Source organism: Equus asinus, chromosome 6 (assembly GCF_041296235.1).
Source record: "Equus asinus isolate D_3611 breed Donkey chromosome 6, EquAss-T2T_v2, whole genome shotgun sequence".
Taxonomy (NCBI): Eukaryota; Metazoa; Chordata; class Mammalia; order Perissodactyla; family Equidae; genus Equus; species Equus asinus.
This window is the reverse complement of record NC_091795.1, coordinates 50,336,910-50,354,957: the sequence shown is the minus strand read 5'-3', so window position 1 is coordinate 50,354,957 and position 18,048 is coordinate 50,336,910. Positions and strand designations below refer to the sequence as shown.

The 18,048-nt window shown below is 42.1% G+C and overlaps 1 protein-coding gene and 1 pseudogene across 2 annotated transcripts in view; both read left to right on the top strand.

Annotated features, from left to right (window-relative positions):
• Positions 1 to 18,048, top strand: part of COMMD1 (copper metabolism domain containing 1) — a 229,084-nt gene that overhangs the window by 177,841 nt on the left and 33,195 nt on the right. The gene's annotated exons all lie outside the window — the stretch shown is intronic.
• LOC139045580 (phosphatidylinositol N-acetylglucosaminyltransferase subunit P-like) lies at positions 1,908 to 2,275 on the top strand (annotated as a pseudogene).

Below are 18,048 nucleotides of genomic sequence, written 5' to 3'. Positions count from 1 at the left end.
GGGGTATGGGCTAGCAATTCTGAAACCACTACACATGTACACTGGAATTGAAGAATTAAATAAATGAATGATGGGTGATGGGAACAAGGTTGTTGTTGGAGGTTACGGATAAGCAAGGAGAAGTTAGAATAATCCGTGTTGTAATGGATTTGATTTGGAAATATCAGTATGAACTCATGTTTAAATTAATACAGGTACAAGTGGTTACAGATAGAAACAATTATAGATATGTGTGTATATATATATGGGTTAGTTTACATACCTATATTTGCTCTGTCAACTGAGAGGACCTAAAAGAAATGATACCCCAGTAGCAATGAACACATCTAGAGTCCACATCTTGGTTTCTAGTACTATTCTCCAATAAAAGGAACCAGGGCTCCTTGGAGAAAAGGCTGATTCTAGGAATGGGATAGGAAAGATACAATTTGAGCCTAGAGCATCTTGTATTGCCAGGAAGTAAAAAAATGCTCAAAACAAAAATCGAAAACCCCACAATGATGGTCATATGTCAAAGTGATATAGAAGCCAACTGAAAGAGTTCCTAATAGCCAAAGGTGGAACAATTTGAGCAAGAAAATGAATAAAGTAGTATTGTATTGTAACTTTAAGTGTAAAATATTCAGGAGTCCATACTGATAGAAGTAAATGATTGAATAAATAAATAAATGGGGGAGATTAGATATACCTCCCATGCAGAAGAATTGCAAATAATCAAGGTAAATATTCTACCCTTAAGAGGGTGGAACGTAATTCCCCACTGTTTAAATGTGGTCTGTGGGGGCCGGCCCGGTGGCTCAGCCGTTAAGTGCACACGTTCTGCTTCTCGGCAGCCTGGGGTTTGCTGGTTCGGATCCCAGGTGCGAACATGGCACCACTCGGCACACCATGCTGTGGTAGGCATCCCATGTATAAAGTAGAGGAAGACAAGCATGGATGTTAGGTCAGGGCCAGTCTTCCTCAGCAAAAAGAGGAGGATTGGCATTAGTTATCTCAGGGCTAATCTTGCTCAATAAATAAATAAATAAATAATGTGGTCTGTGTGTAGTGACCTTTTTCCAAAGAGTACAGTATGGAAAGAGAAAAAAAGAGTAACTTTACAGTAGAGAAACCTGACAAACACTAACCCAGCCAGGTGATCAAGGGTAACATCAGCAGTGATAAGTCATATTGATAGTGTGCTCCCTTCATACAATGTGATGAAAATGGCACTTTACCTCTGTGCTCTGTGTTCTTCCTCCAAAAAACACATTACCCCTGTCTAACCATGTGAAAAACATCAGACACATCACAGTTGAAAGACATTCTATAAAATATAAGACCAGGACTTCTCAAAACTCTCAAGGATCATCAAAAAACAAGGGAAGTCTGAGAAACAGTCACAGCTGAAAGGAGCCTAAGGAGAGATAACCACAAAACATAATATGGTATTCTGGATGAGATCCTGATGGAGAAAAAGGACATTAGAGGAAAAGTGAGGAAATCTCAAATATGGACTTTAGTTAATAAGAGTGTTTCCATTCATCTTAATAAGACTGGTCCATTACTTGTGACAAATGTACCATACTAATGTGAAATGCTAATGATAGGGGAAATAGGATGTGGAATATATAAGAACTCTCTGCTCTATCTTCACAATCATTCGGTAAATCTAAAACTGTTCTAAAATAAAAATTTATTTTAAGATAAAAGGAATGGACGTGTTCCCTCCGCCACCCTGAAAAGGATCCCAGTGCACCTGCGCCCATTCTGAGAGCACCATTGCATGTTTTGGCCTTTCCCTCAATTTTTCCTCTCTATTCCCACCCTCTGCAGCACTTGTGCAGAGGACTTGGTGCTGAGATTGTCTAAAGCCACTGAGAAAATGGTGGAAAATTCACTGTCATCGTTGCCAGAAAGAGCAAAGTATGGCTTTGTTCTTAAGCTCTCAGTTTGACTTCACACTGTATCTCCTGTGGGCTTCCATTCCTGAATCTTGGCTAAACTCCTTAGGCTTAACTTTTTGGCCTCAAAAATACTGGGCAGTTGCGTTACCTGTCTACTTCCTATTTCTATTGTAATTGGTTACAGTAACCTGCTATGTACTCTAATTTGGAGTTAATATGATGAATACTTCTCCATTCAACTCCATTCATACAGTCACAGATAACTATGCTAAAAATAAACAGTGCAAGAAATACCAAGAGAGGCCGTCCCAGCATTAAGATATATTCCTATTGGTGAAGTAAACGAAATGTTCTTTCTTGCAGCCAAAGAACTTTACACCAAAAACTGAGTTGTATGTAGACATACTAACACTAAGCATTTATTTGTAAGTTTTTGAAATAATAATTTGGACCATAATTATTTTGACTCTCTCTCTTATTAGGACCCAATATTGAGATGTAAAAGAAAAAAGTAAGTTGAACTTCTCTTAGATTAAGTTCTATTAATATTGTAAATGTTGTTAAATATTAGTTATTAATGGACAGAATAAATAAAGGAATGAACTATTGATACACATAACAACTTGAATGGATCTCAAGGGAATTATGCTGAGTGAAAAAAAAAACAAAATCAAAAGGTTACATTTATATAACATTTTCTATAATGTGTAACAATTTACATTAAAATTTGGAAATAGTTAAGTTCGCAGGTTCTGCTTCTCAGCAGCCCGGGGTTCGCCAGTTCAGATCCTGGGTGCAGACACGGCACCACTTGGCAAAAGCCATGCTGTGGTAGGTGTCCCGCATATAAAGTAGAGGAAGATGGGAATGGATGTTAGCTCAGGGCCAGTCTTCTTCAGCAAAAAGAGGAGGATTGGCAGTAGTTAGCTCAGGGCTAATCTTCCTCAAAGAAAAAAAAAATTTGGAAATAAAATTATAGAGATGAACGGATTAGTGGCTGCTAGGGGTTAGGGATGGAGGGAGAGAGAGGGCATGAGTACAAACAAGGAGCAGGAAGGATACTTGTGATGATGAAACATTCTATATATTGTCGGTGGTGGTGGTTTCACAAAAATACAAGTGATAAAATGGATAGAACTAAGTGCACACACATGAGTGCATGTAAAACTGGTGAAATTGGAATAAGTTTTGTGGGTTGTACCAGTGTCATTCCTAGTTGTGATATGGGACTACAATTATGCAAGATGTTACCAATGGGGGAAATGAGTAAAGGGTAAGTGGAATTTGTCATTACATTTTTAAAGGCATTAGCTATTGCTTCTACTCATTCTTTTTTTAATTGATATATAATTCATATACCATAAAATCAACCTTTAAACCATACAATTCAGTGGTTTTTAGTATATTCAGTTATGCAACTATCACCACTAATTCCAGAACACTTTCATCCCCCCAAAAGAAACCCCATATGAATTAGTAGTCACTCTCCATTCTCACCTCCCCCACCCTCTAGAAATTACTAATCTTCTTTGTGTCTCTGTGGATTTGCCTTTTCTTGATATTTTATATAAATGGAATCATACAATATGTATTCTTTTGTGCCTGGCTTCTTTCACCTTTAAGATTCATCCATATTGTAGCATGTATCAGTACTTCATTCCTTTCCATGGTTGAATAATATTCCATTATATAGATATGCCACATTTTGTTTATTCATGCATTAACTGATGGACATCTAAATTGTTTTCACTTTTTGATTATTGCGAATAATGCTGATATGAACATTTATGTACAAGCTTTCTTTGAACACATGTTGTCAATTTTCTTGAGTATATACCTACGAGTAGAATTTTTGGGTCAAGTTGTAACTCCGTTTGACTTTTTGAAGGACTGACATAGTTTTCCAAGATGCTGTACCATTTTACATTCCCACCATCAGTGTACAAAAGTTCCACTTTCTCCACATCATCACTAACACATGTGATTGTCCGTCTTTTTGATTATAGCCATCCAGGTGGGTGTGAAGTGATATCTCATTGTGGTTTTGATTTTCTATTTCTTATTTACTCAGTTTCAGTAGCTTTTGTCTTTTTAGGAATGTTTATTTTATCTTTGTTATCTAATTTGTTGGCATGCAATTGTTCTTAGTTTTCCTTTATAGTCCTTTTTATTTTTGTAAGGTTGATAGTCATATTCTCTCTTTCATTGCTGATTTTTAGTCATTTGAGTCTTGTCACCTTTTATCTTCACCAGTCTAGCTTTAGGTTTGTCAATTTTGTTGATATTTTCACAAACCAACTTTGGGTTTTATTAATTTCCTCCATGTTTTTCTATTCTGTATTTCATGTATTTCCTCTCTAATCTTTTTAGCTCCCTTCCTTCCACTTGCTTCAGATTTAGTTTGCTCTTCCTTTTCCGGTTACTTCAGGTGAAAAGTTAGGTTATTGATTTAAGATTTTTTCTTTTTTTTTAAATATAGGTATTTATAGCTTCTCTGTATATATATTTTTTGCAACTTCATGTGAATCTATAATTATTTCAAAATAAAAACTTAAGAAAAAAGTATGTACTTATGCTCTGCCAGAGGAGCTGTGTATAGTGATGACTCAGCCATTGTATCTACCAAGGAGCTTAGTCTAGTGAAAAAAGATACAAATAGAGTGATTCAGAAGATGAAGAGATGGCCGCCTGCTGCAGAGATGAGAGAAAACACTGAAAGGTATCCAGGAAAACCATGAAGGCACAATTAAGGGCTTATATGAGTCGAAGAGTGATGCTTTCATCATGGGAATTCCATACTCAGAGGCCAGTCCCTAAGGAGGTGTCACTTATTTCTCCTCAGAGCGTCAGGGACCACAGCTGAAGCCATTTGGGACAAGGATGGAACCACACTCTGATTGAGGCTAATGTTTCCAGATGAAGACTTCTCTGCAGCTCAGACTGCTCAAAGATACCCCCATCTCCTACCAAGTTACTCAAAATTTTCTAAATGTGCAGATTGACTTCCTTTATAAATGATAGCAAGAATAATGTTTAAACAGGAAGAGAAGACTAGACAATTTCTTGGAGTTGCTAATATTCAAAACATTTCTTTTAACTTTAATTTTGAAGTAATTCCACTCACCAAAAAAATTGCAAAAATAGTACAAAGAATTCCCATATACCCTTCACCCAACTTTCCAAGCTCTCCCAAACATTAACAACTTGCATTGGGTTGCTAATAATTTTTTAATATTTACTCTTTAATTTTTTTTTGACTAGGTAACACACTCTTTTGGCTTATAAAGCAAAACAATGTAAAGAGAGACACAGGTGAAAATTCTTGTTCTCACCTCTGCCCTTTCTACCCCATCACTCTCACCTCTCATAAATACTCACGAGTGACCATCTGTATTTTTTTTATGCAAACACAAAGAAAATATTTTCATACCTTCCCTTCTCTTCCTACCCCCCAAAAAGCTAGCATTCTATCCATACTGTTCTGGGTCTTGCATTTATCATTTAACAATATAGCTTAGAAAGATTTCCAAATCAGAACATAGTAATGCTTTTTTTTAAAAAAAAAAAAAAAAAAAAGGACTTCAGTATTTACCCCATTAGTATTTATCCCATCTTAGCCCCACTGCCCTCCAGCATTGGCTCAGACTTTGCTCATGCTCCGTCTTTCCTGTCTAACCTCAATTGTTTGAAACCCAAATCCACCAAGCATAGTTCATTCTCTGTGCTGAAAAACTCAGGGCTTTTACACACCCTGGGCAGTATGACACCAACACATACTAACTCCCAAGGGAATCTCTATTCCAGACCAGGCCACCAACCCCTGTGCCATCAGGACCACAGGGACACATTCAGAAGTGACAGCAACAGGGTGATTGCCTTAGTATGAGCAACCCCCCAAAGAGATCACTCTGGGCCAAGAAGAAGAACTGATCTGGAACAAGGCCTTGTTGCCAAGCAACCCCGAAGGGGATGAAATTAATGCAATCTGTTTTTCATGTAACTGCATCTCAAATGAAAGCTGAGTCCAGAGTTAATTCTATGCAAAATTAATAATTACCACATGATTCTTTCTTTTAAATGGCTGTTGCCAAAAGACTGAGGACTAAAGAAACCAGTATATCTTTTTTTAAAGGGATGAGGGAGAGGAAAAAAAAAGAGAACAAATAAATTCAGATGCTGTGTTTTTCCATTTGAGTCTTAGGCAGGAGATCAGACATTTCTATCTTAGACTGCTGTTGCATCTGCCTGGTGTGAAACCTGCTTTAAAAGCAGATCCCAAGTAGACAAGATAATATGCACCAAATTGCTGAGGAAAGATATTTCTCTTAGAGGTGAGAGAAAGCTTCAGATCATTCAAGACCATTTTAATTTCCTTTTTAGGAAATTTGAAATGTACTTTTCTCCATTAGTATGTTCAGAGAGAGAAAATTGTCATAAAAATAAAAATAGCCCTACTGCTTCCACCCACTTTCCCTAACCCCACACTAAAGGCTGAAAGAGGAGTGCAGCTTGATATGCTCAGTAACCCTTGCTTTTGAGAGCTTATCAAAATTAAAAAGGCATAAATGACATAGAAAAGAAGATTCCACCCCCACTCTGCTTCTGCTGCATTAATTTGGGTAAATTAACTGTGTAGTTAGAGCAGAGTAATGGCCTTCTCACCAAGAGAACCCTTTTGATTATTATTTTGTGGTTGTCCAGTAAAACACAACTCAAAACAAAGCAATTGTAGCCAAAGAAACTAATTTTATCTAAGAAGGAAAACTTCCTTGCTTAACAAAAGCTTGGACCCAGACTTCTTGCTGGAGAAGGTAGCTATCCAGTTAAATGTCTTACTCACTTAGGGTTTATGTGGTGTATTTACTGACCTTGAGGCAGGACACTCCTTTTCTTTCCTTCTGTCACTCCACCACCCTCATCTCATACTGGGCCAGTCTGAGCAAACATCTTCCCAGCCAATTTGTCTCTGTGAAGCAATGAGTGTTTGCTGATAGAATTGAACAGAATGTACTTATACATAAGGAAAACCAGAGAGCAAAAAGTGCACACTTGATTTTTGGAACCTCTATCAGTCAGGGTCTCAGCAGGAAACATGGTACATTCAAATTGGATGCTTTGAGGAGCGTTTAATAAAGGCATTATTTACAAAGGTTGGTGGGGAAATGCAAAGGATTGGTGTTACCTTGGGCCGGTAACATTGAGTTGGGAGTCATTACCACGTCTAGGCCTGAAAAAGTGAGAGAATTGAGAGATAGTGGGGTAGTATGAAGAGGGCCGCCTTATAAGAATGTATCCTTCATGGGGGTATCAATACCCTGTTATCACTTGCCTCCTTTCCTCTGATCTCTGGCTAGGGTTCCCCATTTGGCTGAACCTCTAGAAGTCAGAAGACAACTCTGTTGTCAAGTTGAATGTAGTAACTATAGGTCAGCCTCCCAGGGCATGGAGCAGTGGGGAGACATATCATGATACACAGAAGATAGCCAATGCTAAACCTCAGCTAATCGTTCTGGTTCCCAGTCTATTCAATCGTTCATTCTGCCAGCACTTATTGATCACCAACCTTGTGCAGGCATTGATCTAGGAGATACAGCAGTAAACATTAGGCAACCCTCATGGAGCTTACAATCCCTGTGGCTGTGTCAGGCCTGGGCAAGCTTCAAACTACATCTAGACTAAAGATTTAAGAACACAAGCCCAGGGGCCACCTAGTGGCACAGCGGTGAAGTGCGCACGTTCCGTTTCGGCGGCCTGGGGTTCGCCGGTTCGGATCCCGGGTGCAGACATGGCACCGCTTGGCACACCATTCTGTGGTAGGCATCCCACATAGAAAGTAGAGGAAGGTGGGCACGGATGTTAGTTCAGGGCCAGCCTTCCTCAGCAAAAAGAGGAGGATTGGCAGCAGTTAGCTCAGGGCTAATCTTCCTCAAAAAGATAACATTTTAAAAAAAAAAAGAACACAAGCCCTCCAACTCCTACCATGATTATCGCATAACTTCTCTGCTTCCTCTTCCCTCTTGGTCAGGAATAGTGATTCTCTTGTTACCATAACAGTGCTGGTGATGAGGGGAATGTATGTGTAGGTATATGTATTAAGGGGTGGGTTTTGAAAGGATACATATACAGAGGAGCCCAGAAAAAGGAAACCAGCTGGGCCTCAGCAAAGGCAGAGACAGTGGTGAAGCCAGGCCATAGGAGCTTCTCTCCAGAGCATGGCCTTTAAGGACCCAGCTCCTACCCATGCATATGCCCTCTTCCTCCTCCACATGCAACCAGCTTCTAGTTCCCATTCCCATAGATTTGGCCCTGCTTATCTTTCCATGCAAGCCCACTTGAGGGCACTGCCTAGCCTGTGGGGGGTGGCCCTTGGGCTGGCTCCCTGCTCCTGGCCCAGTCAGTGGCCATTCCTGGATATAGAACAACTTGATGTTATCTCTCTGAGCAGGGACTCTAGTGGGCAGGTTCCCCCTCCATAGGAGACATCGGGTGTGGCAGAGCCCATAGCTTACGTGCCCAGGGCCCTCTACTACTAGATGATAAACTCCTAGAGGTCTGGGACCTGGGTCTCACATTGGTTTTCCCGTAGTACATGGTATTGTTTCTTTTAAGTCAGCCACTCAGTCCATATGTACTGAAGTGGAGTAGGAAAAATAAACACTGTTACAATTAGATATCTCAACCACATCCATTCCTGGGGATCTTCTCAAGCATAAAGACATTTGACATTTGTTGAGAAGGACTTTTTTGATCCACATGCAGAGAAGCCAACCTGCTTTGGGCTGACAAAGAGACACACTGGCAAAGCATGCATCCTGCTGGGGACAATGGCTCCTTTTTTCCTGAAATGCCTCCCAGCTGTGTGTGGCCAGGCCAGGGCTAGGCTCAGTTCCTTGCACCAAGGAATCTCTCACAGTAGCAGAAGAGCAAGTGAGGCACTGCTTTCCTGCTATTGTAACCCTCTTAGTCCATTTCAGTGACATGAGCTTATTGACATTGTACAGAGAGACTGACACCATCTATTCTTCCCAGAGCAAAGCTGGCCTTTCTGATGGTGAGCATAGGGCTCACTGCTGTGTATCATAGAGATGTTTTCTTCCTGGGTGGATCTAAAGGATAGAATTCCTTTGGCTGAAAATCGAGGGTATGAGCCACAGTAAAAGTTACTGGCAGAAATGACTTTAGGCTCTCCTACACTTGAGGCCTAGAAACTTTGCGGCAGAAAGCAGCTGTTTCCCTTGCAAGCACAGCTGGCACTTTCTACATAGCACAGCTTTCCAAACCAAATTCTCAAGTCTTTGGGAGACTCATTCTTCCGGAGACTCAGCTGGACAGCAACTTGAAGGTTATCCATCAACAGCAGAATTTGACCCTTGGGTCAGAGGAAGGTTTTAATTAACTTCATCTGAAGTTTCCAAGGCCTTTCCAGCTGTTTTAGGATGTTGTGTTCCAAGCTGCAGAAGTTAAAACTTCCCCTTTCTGGCATCCAAAACTGAATTTTGGAAGCAGAAGAAGAAAAGCTTTTGGCTTCTGATATCACAGCACATCAGCCAGGCCTGGATCTTGCCACTAAATGGGGAGAAACTATCTCTGGAGTCTCCTTAGAGCCAGAATGGCATGTTTGACCTTAGACACATGGACTTGGCAGTCTTGGACACTCTGCTAGGGTCTGGGTCTTCTCCCAAAGCCTAGGACTTTGAGGGACGGCTAGCAAATGTAACAGCCAGCTGGGCAGTGTTGAATACCAAGAAAGGGAATATGGTAGCACTTCAGTAACACCAGGTCTGGTTTTCCTGACATCTCAGAGCAGAGGGTATCTGTTGGGACTAATGGATCTAAAAAAGTCAGGGAAAAGGGTATGGGAAGTTTTCTCCGCCTGAAAGGATGAGCTATATCTTTTCAAGAATGGACATCTGATTCTTTCATTCAAGGAAGGTTGATTGAGCCCCTTCTGCCCATCAGGCATATGTTGAATGTTGGAGGATAGAGCAACAAACAGTCACACATTTTAAGGGTAAGGAGCATGTTTTACCCTCCTTAATCTTGCTTACAACAGACACTCAGGTAATATTTCACTGAAATATTCCCCCAAAGTCAAATGGCTTCACCCATTCTCCAGTGTCCATTTTCTTTCCCTGTCCCTCCTTTAACTGATCTCCCATCTCACCAAGTCGAGAAAATGCATGCATTTTCTTCTCTGTGCAAATTGCTTACTTGCACGGAAGTTCACCTACAAACCAAACCAAAGGAGAACAGGGGAGGGAAAGGAGAATTGGTTTCCCTTGAGCCTTGCCTAGTTTTCATCTAGCACAGCCTGATTCTAAGTGGTTGCTTGTCACACTGGCAAAAAGCCTGTTTCATCCTAACTCTTCCTCCTCAACTGCCCACTCCCTCATTAAAAAAAAATTTTTTTTAATGCATATTTTCTGAGTATAAAAATAATAAATATCTGAGCCAGCCCTGATGGTCTAGTGGTTAAAGTTCAGTGCTCATACCACTTCCACAGCCTGGGTTCATTTTTCACTTGCAGAACCACAGCACCTGTCTGTCCAGTTGCCATGTTGTGGCAGCAGCTCTCAGAGGAGAAGTAGCAGGACCTACAACTAGGATATGCAACCATGCACTGGGGCTTTGGGGAGAAAGAAAAAAAAAAAGGAAGATTGGCAACAGTTGTTAGCTCAGGGCAAATCTTTCCTTGCAAATCAATCAATTAATTAATTAATTAATTAATAATAGATACCATTTGGAAAAGAGGATACGCTTTTCCCCACTCCCAATACAGTTAAAAAATTATTTTCCTGGGTGAATTCTGAAGCCATGCTTGGCTCTTCCCTCCCAGGGGTTTCCAAAGGAGGCAAATGAGTAAGCCTCTCCATCTCTGACCCTCTACTCCATAGCGCTTTAGCCCCAGTGCCCAAGATTTCATGCAGATGATCACAGCTGCCTAGAGGTTCATTTTGACCAGATTTTACTGATAAAATTGTCGAGGGACAGGCAGAAAGTGGGGAAAGGGGCCCAGTAGTGAGATTTTCTGTTTATAATGGAAGAGCACTGGACTGGGGCCTGAGCCCTCAGTTTGAGTCCAGGCTTTGCCAGTAACTAGCTGTTCCCTTGAGAGTCTGCCAGCCCCTCTGAGTGTCTATCATTTGTGAAATAATAGTTGATTTGATTATCTCTGAGGTTCTATAAATTGCCCCTGACCCATAGTTTAAGAATAAATGTTTGCTTAATCTGCTTCCTCTCTCCACCATGGTTCTTGCTCTGTTCAACACAAAGACCCACCAGGTTTACTGTTTCTCATTATCCAGTCCTACCACTCTTCTGTGTGGTAAAGAGCGACATGGTCTCCTTTGCACCTGTTCATGCCGGTGAGCAAACTCGGCTCACTTCTTAGTTGTTTTTGTGCTCTTTCTGTTGTCTTCCCAGCCTTTTATCCCAAATGAGGCCTCACAAAAGCAGGTTTGCCTCTCTGATCTATAGCTTTAACTGACATATTCAATTGACAAGTCTTTATTGGGCATCTATAAGGAACAAAGGACAGCTCAGTGCTGTTAAAAAGATGAAAAGGGTTTAAGACGTGTTCTCAGCCTTCTAGGAGACAAGACCATTGAGGCTGCAAACCCCTTAGCTGCTTTCTGGTCCACTACTGACCTCTGTGCAGCCAACACTGATAACCACCCTGCACGTTGGAACCTTCTCTTCTCTGGGCTGCTGCATCGCTACACCTTTCTCTTCCTCTCTTCCACTTCTTTCTGGCTTCCTTTTGCTGGATCCTCCCTCGGGCTCATTCACTACTTTTGGTCCTGGTGGCTCTATCCTAGGCCCTCGTCCTTCTCAGTCTCTTTTCATTCCCTGGACCATTTCAACCATTCCCATGATTTTAGTTACCCTCTATCTGCTGATAATTCCCCCAAAATATATATCTTCATTCAGATATATGAATATATCTGGAGCAGCACCCATGATCAAACACATTAACACATCTCTAGTGAAATATGCGATAAATAAAAACTATGACTACCTTCCCATAAGTTCTAGTCAAATTTTGCTGCCAAGTTAGGTTAAGTGCCACCCTAAGAAAAAACTTTCATTTTCCAGAGTTTTATGGACTTCAGAATTGCAGAGAAGATTATAGACCTGAATGATGAGTGGCGGCCTTTGTCAGTCCAGGAGGAAAAAAAGATAAAGAAAAGAAAACTGTTGTGTATTTCCCTTTCCTCAGAACATGAGTAGCCACAAGACTTAGGGTCTCTGTTGTTAGAACGAGAAGTGACCAGAAACTTATAAACAGTTTTCCTTGTTAAAAATATAATAATAAAAAAATAAAGTTCTACCACATCTGGCTCCCCACTACAATAGTGGCAGTATCAGATTTGAGCACTCTACCTAGAATTTCTCACTTAGCTGAAATGCTTGGGGTTTCTGTAACACATAGTCTCTGTACTTCCTGAATATACACATAAACACTCATGTTATGGCTTTAATTCTTGGGTATTTAACTAGATATATAACAATGAATAAAGTAAATTCCCTAGCTCCTTTCAGTGAGGACTATTTTCATACCCTAGCATAACACTTCCTATGAGTTGGCCCCAAAGCCAGATTACTAACAGAGCTAGAGAATGTTCATGGGGCTGCGGGGACACAGGAGCATGGAGAGGCTGGATAAAGTGTTATTTCAGTGTTTTCAGTGAGACAGAGAAAAAATTCATGCAAATATCTCTACTTCCCCCGCCCCCCTTTTTGTTTTGTAAAGCCTTTCTTTGTCCAAATCTCGATTTTGGATTAGACCCTTGTTGACTATGTCTGCTTAAGTCCTAGATAAAGGCTTATTTGTTTGACCTGTCGTATCCATAATTGCTCTAACTGCTCGTTTTGATTTTCCTATTGTGTGGACTGTGCTAGGATGCTTGGCAGGAACCACACGATGGAAATGTAGAACTGAACAGCTTAATGTGTATAATTTGGGAAGTTCAGCAGATGCCAGGGATTAGCAGGCTTCCCAGCTTGTTCAAGACTAATCCTGTGGATTTTCATTCTTGTGGGCATCATGCCCCTTAAGTCTAAGGGCTTGGGTCCCACCCAAAATCAGTCTACACAGCCATCTCCCAGCTGTCCCACTCTTAAAAACCAGGATGATAGGTGACATTTAGAGGCTTTCTTGTCACCTCTTCCTCAGGAAGTGGAAGGGTAGTGAGATAATTGGGCTCCAGAGATGGTCCTAGTAAAGACTGACATATAATGTTTTCTCTGGACATGAGTGTGGACTCCTAGTTGGTTTCTAGGAGACCTGAGAGATTGTGCATGCAACATCCATCCTCCCTATAGTGGATGACATGTTGTGCCACCCAGCCCAGATCCCCCTTCCAAGACTGAAGCACTCATTTCCCCATTTACCAGGAGCATTGACAGCAGCAACTGTCAGCTGAGTCCCTCTCTGAGGCTTCTCTGCTGAAAAGAGACACCTTGCCCCGGTCATGTTTCCTTCCCAAGGGCAGCCCACGTCTAATGTCTGGTTGATGCAGTAGTGAAAAGGCCCAGCTCTCTCACAGCAATTTGGGACAACTCTGAGCCATTCCAGCACAGGAGCTCCCTGAAAGATCAGCTAAGGCCTTTATTGTGATTGCACTGCAGTTCAGCTTCTCTCTTTGTCCATTCCTGCTTACTTCACTTTCCCCCCAGTGTTGATGCTAAGTGTACCCCCGCATAAACTTCTTACATGCAAACCTCTGTCTCAAGGCCGGGAGACTCTACCTGCAATCCCTCCTTTATCCTGGTTGATAGAGCACTGACTGTGTTTGGGGATCCATACCATCTTCATGTGACTACTTAGGAGTAAACCATAATTGTCTAGACAGGGTGGTCCAATTGACTTAGCCAGTGATTAGCGTAGGAAGGGTCGTGTGACTCCATCCCAGCCAGTGAGTTGGGAAGGGAAATCTGGTAGGAAACTGTAGGAAAGGTTTCCTGGATCATAAAAAAAGACAAAGGAAAAAAGAGTCCGTGTTCTGTTGGATGTTGGCTCTGAGTGAGATTCCAGAAATAGCTACAGAAAGGCACAGAGGTAGAAGAACATGGAGCCGAGGGTATAGCAGAGAAATCAAATTGAAGCAGAGCCCACCCGGCCTGCGATCTTTTTGTCATCTGCAATAAATCTCCTTTGGCAGCACGGAAGGAATTTGTCACACAATACTTAATGATGGAGTTGGGCCTACAATCTGTGATTTTTGTTCCAGTTCCAACTGCTCATTCCATTTTACCACCCTTTGTGGGTCTGTGCTTTTTGAAATGTTTGATTGTTGGGATTCTTTCTTCTTGAAAGTTTCCTGGTGACCCAAACTCTCTTTTTTCTAACTTCTGATGATCATCAGTTTTACTTTGGTTGATCAATTAAACTCTGCTTCCTTTTCCTGTGGCATTATGGGCCCAAAGTTTATAGAGTTAATATTATGCAAAAATGTGTATGCGCAGTTAGGGGTGGAGGGAGGATGACTCTGGAAAACCATGTCCTGGGATGGCTTTAGATGAGAAAAGAAGGAAACGTAATGAAAAGGATTTTAAATTGTAGAGGAACAATGGCTTGAACCTAATATTTGGCCCAGAATAGGATATTCATTTTAAGAAAATGCATCTTCTCTTATCTGTAGTTTATTTTGAAATATCAGTTGATAGCTGCCCCAGAGTTTGGCACTGGAGAAATTGCCTGGCATGGTAGTGGGACTGATGGGTTGGGAGCCCCCCTTTTTCTCCTGTTTGCCCATACTCCCTCTGCATAAAGACTGCTACTTCCGTTTTTTTTTTTTTTTTTGCTAGTTGAGGTCTAATTTGTAAACAATAAAATGCACAGATCCAAAGTGTACAGTGTGATAGTTTTGACAATGGTATGCTCCCATATAACCATCATTCCAGTCAACAGAAGGAACATTTCTCTCATCTCAGAAAGTTCCCTCATGCCTCTTTCCAGTTAATTCTCTCCTTAGCCTGAGGCAACTAGTGTTCTGATTTCTATCACCATCAATTAGTTTTTACCTGTTCTTAAACTTTATGTATCTTCTTTTGTGTACAACTGCTTTCACTCACCATTTTTTTTTTTTGAGGAAGATTTGCCCTGAGCTAACTACTGCCAGTCCTCCTCTTTTTGCTGAGGAAGACTGGCCCTGAACTAACATCCGTGCCCATCTTCCTCTACTTTTTTTTTTTATATGTGGGACGACTACCACAGCATGGCGTGCCAAGAGGTGCCATGTGCCCACCTGGGATCCGAACCTGCGAACCCTGGGCCACCGAGAAGCAGAACGTGTGCACTTAACCACTACACCACCGGGCCGGCCCCTCACCCAACATGTTTTGAGCCTCATGCACATTGTTATGTGTATTCTGCTTCCCTGGGGTCCATTGCTCTCTGATTTCTTGGATTGTCATGTTTAAAGAGGGGACCCTGCCCCCTCGGTGATGGTTTTGCTGTGAGACAACTTGCCAAATGAGTTTCATAAGTCACTGGGTCCTAAAGACCAAGCAGGTGGCTCCTCCCAGGCTCAGCCAGTTGATCTTTCCATTCTACATGGTGACGATGATGATGTCTGAACTCTTTGGACTGAGGATAGAATAGCAATTCCTCCTGTGGGCTCCCGGGACAAATGCTGATAATCCTCAGGATTATATGCAAAGATACCACCTGTACTTCATCCTGGTGAGGTCTTGGTCCCACTGCCAAGGCCACAGATGAAACAAACAATTATTAAGCACCAAGTGTCTACAGGCATTGTAGACTCATTTCCCCTTCCTGGGAATTCTTTGAGGTAGGTGTTAACTATACCCATGAGGACACACAGGGCTTGTTCCCAGAGTGACATTTGAACCTGGGTTTGTAGACCTCCATACCAGGATTTTTGACCAGCAGCAGTCAAGATTTAGGCCCCTGTGTCCATCTAAGGTGGTGCATGCATATCTCCAGGGGACAGACCTCACCGTTCTACCTATGACTGCATTGCTACAGGGCTGCAGACAACTCAGAGCGAGATGTACTTCCTTTCTGAATAAGAGCCAACTAGAGTTGGCAGATGAGTCTTCATTTTTCAGAAATGTTCTCTGTTCTCCTTAGCCAGGCAGCTCTGACCTTTGGTAAAGGCCGGCAGATCTTTGTTATGCCCCATGGAAATCACTGCTTTGTAACAGTTGTGTATAAAACTGAGATGGTTTCTAGACCCAGGGAAACTTTACAAAGGATGATGCCAGCAAAGGGTATTAAGTTCTCCAATAGGCTTATGCCCTGATAATCATATTAATGGTACTGTCTCAAGCTTGATGCTGCAATTTTTGGACCTCTCCTCTTGAGTGTAATTTTGCAGTTTGATAATAATTAGGAGTATGATTTTGCATTTCTCTTTAATGAGCATCCCATTCCCCAAACAATATGATGACCCTAATAGAGATGACTGTTCGTGACCCTTCAAATTGCTGACACCATCACAATGTCATATACAAGCTAGACTTTAACTCACCTGGGAACTCTGAGTTCTTCCAGTATCAGGACTCTGTGGGAAATGGAGCAAATGCCCTGGGAATCATGACGTTAATTTCTAGTATCTGCATCTGATAACGAGATTTTATGTTTTTCTGCTGTTGCAAAGTCAAAGTAATTTTGGGAGACAGGGTTTGCTTTAGGAGCCAGGTGATTTTTAACCTGTGATTTAATTGTCCAACATTCAAAATATTATCTCTAGTATCAGATGTTTGGCCTCCAGAAATCTACTTTTGGAGCCTTCTTTTTCTCATTTGTAAGTTCCAAGGGATGTGGACCAGAATTCTAAGAATTCCAGTGCCAAGATTCTACACTTTCCATCAGTAATTAATATTTTAGCCATTGACAGAAGTGGCTGTTGTTTTCATGGCCCCACCTGGGACTGATTAACAGACTAGCAAAATACTGCTGTCCTTTTGGAGCAACTAAGTCCATAGCATATATAAGATTTGGGGATTTCTGCTGCTGATGCTACCCGTGTGCACTTGGCCCTGCGGCATGCTGGGACCTTTTCCAGGCCTGTGATGAAGGAAAGAGAGAGGTATAGAGCTGAGGCATCAACCAGGATGCAGGGCTAGCCACTGAGGAAGGAGGCCTTCATTCTGAACCATGTCCAAAGGGCTGCAGGAGTTGGCTCCAAAACAACCAAGGAGGGAGAAGCCAGCTCTGGGCTTGCAGATCTTGGGCTCTAAGGTGGCAGCTCTATGGGGCTATCTGAATGGTGGTTTGGTGGGTGCTCCTGGACAATGAGGCAGAGGCAGTAAAGAGCAAAGGAGGCAGGTGTGGGAACTGGCTCAGGGCTTTGGCTTTGTGGACATGCAGGTGCCCGAGGCTGGCCAGGTGCAGTGAGGCAAACAGCAAAAGGAGAGGCATCCAGACTGCTTGCTCAAAAGCCTGCAGTCTGGCTGGGCAAAAATACCAGGTGTGTGCTGGCACCAAAGAGGGCAAAGGAAACTTGCTGAAGATCAGCCTCTGTTTCTTCAGCAGGAAAATGGGTAACATGGGGGACCCAAAAATGAGAGGCCCAGGGCAAAGCACACAGGATTCATTGTGTAGCCCAGCCTGCCCAACCACCAGGGGGGAGCACAGGACTATGATTGAGAGGGGGCAGGGCTATAGGACTGATGATAGGTTGGGAAGCAGGGGTGCCAAGAGAGAAATCTGTGACTTAGAAACTTTTTCTAGGGGCTGGCCCAGTGGCACAGTGTTTAAGTGCGCACATTCTGCTTCTCAGCAGCCCGGGATTCGCCGGTTCGGATCCTGAGTGCAGACGTGGCACTGCTTGGTAAAAGCTATGCTGTGGTAGACGTCCCATGTATAAAGTAGAGAAAGATGGGCACAGATGTTAGCTCAGGGCCAGTCTTCCTCAGCAAAAAGAGGAGGGTTGGCAGTAGTTAGCTCAGGGCTAATCTTCCTCAAAAAAAAAGGAACCTTTTTGTAGACCCAGACTGTTACATTGACAGTCTTTCTAGCCACAAAGGAATGGGCATATTTGCAAATATTCTCCTCAGGATAAGTGAGCAGCCTGGGTGCTTTCCACCCCACCTTCTCCAGGAAGCCAACCAGACTTTCCAACTCTGGCTAATTGTTCCCTTTTCTGATCTCAGAGCTCTTATTGTCTGCACTTTACAATTTAGCACTTAA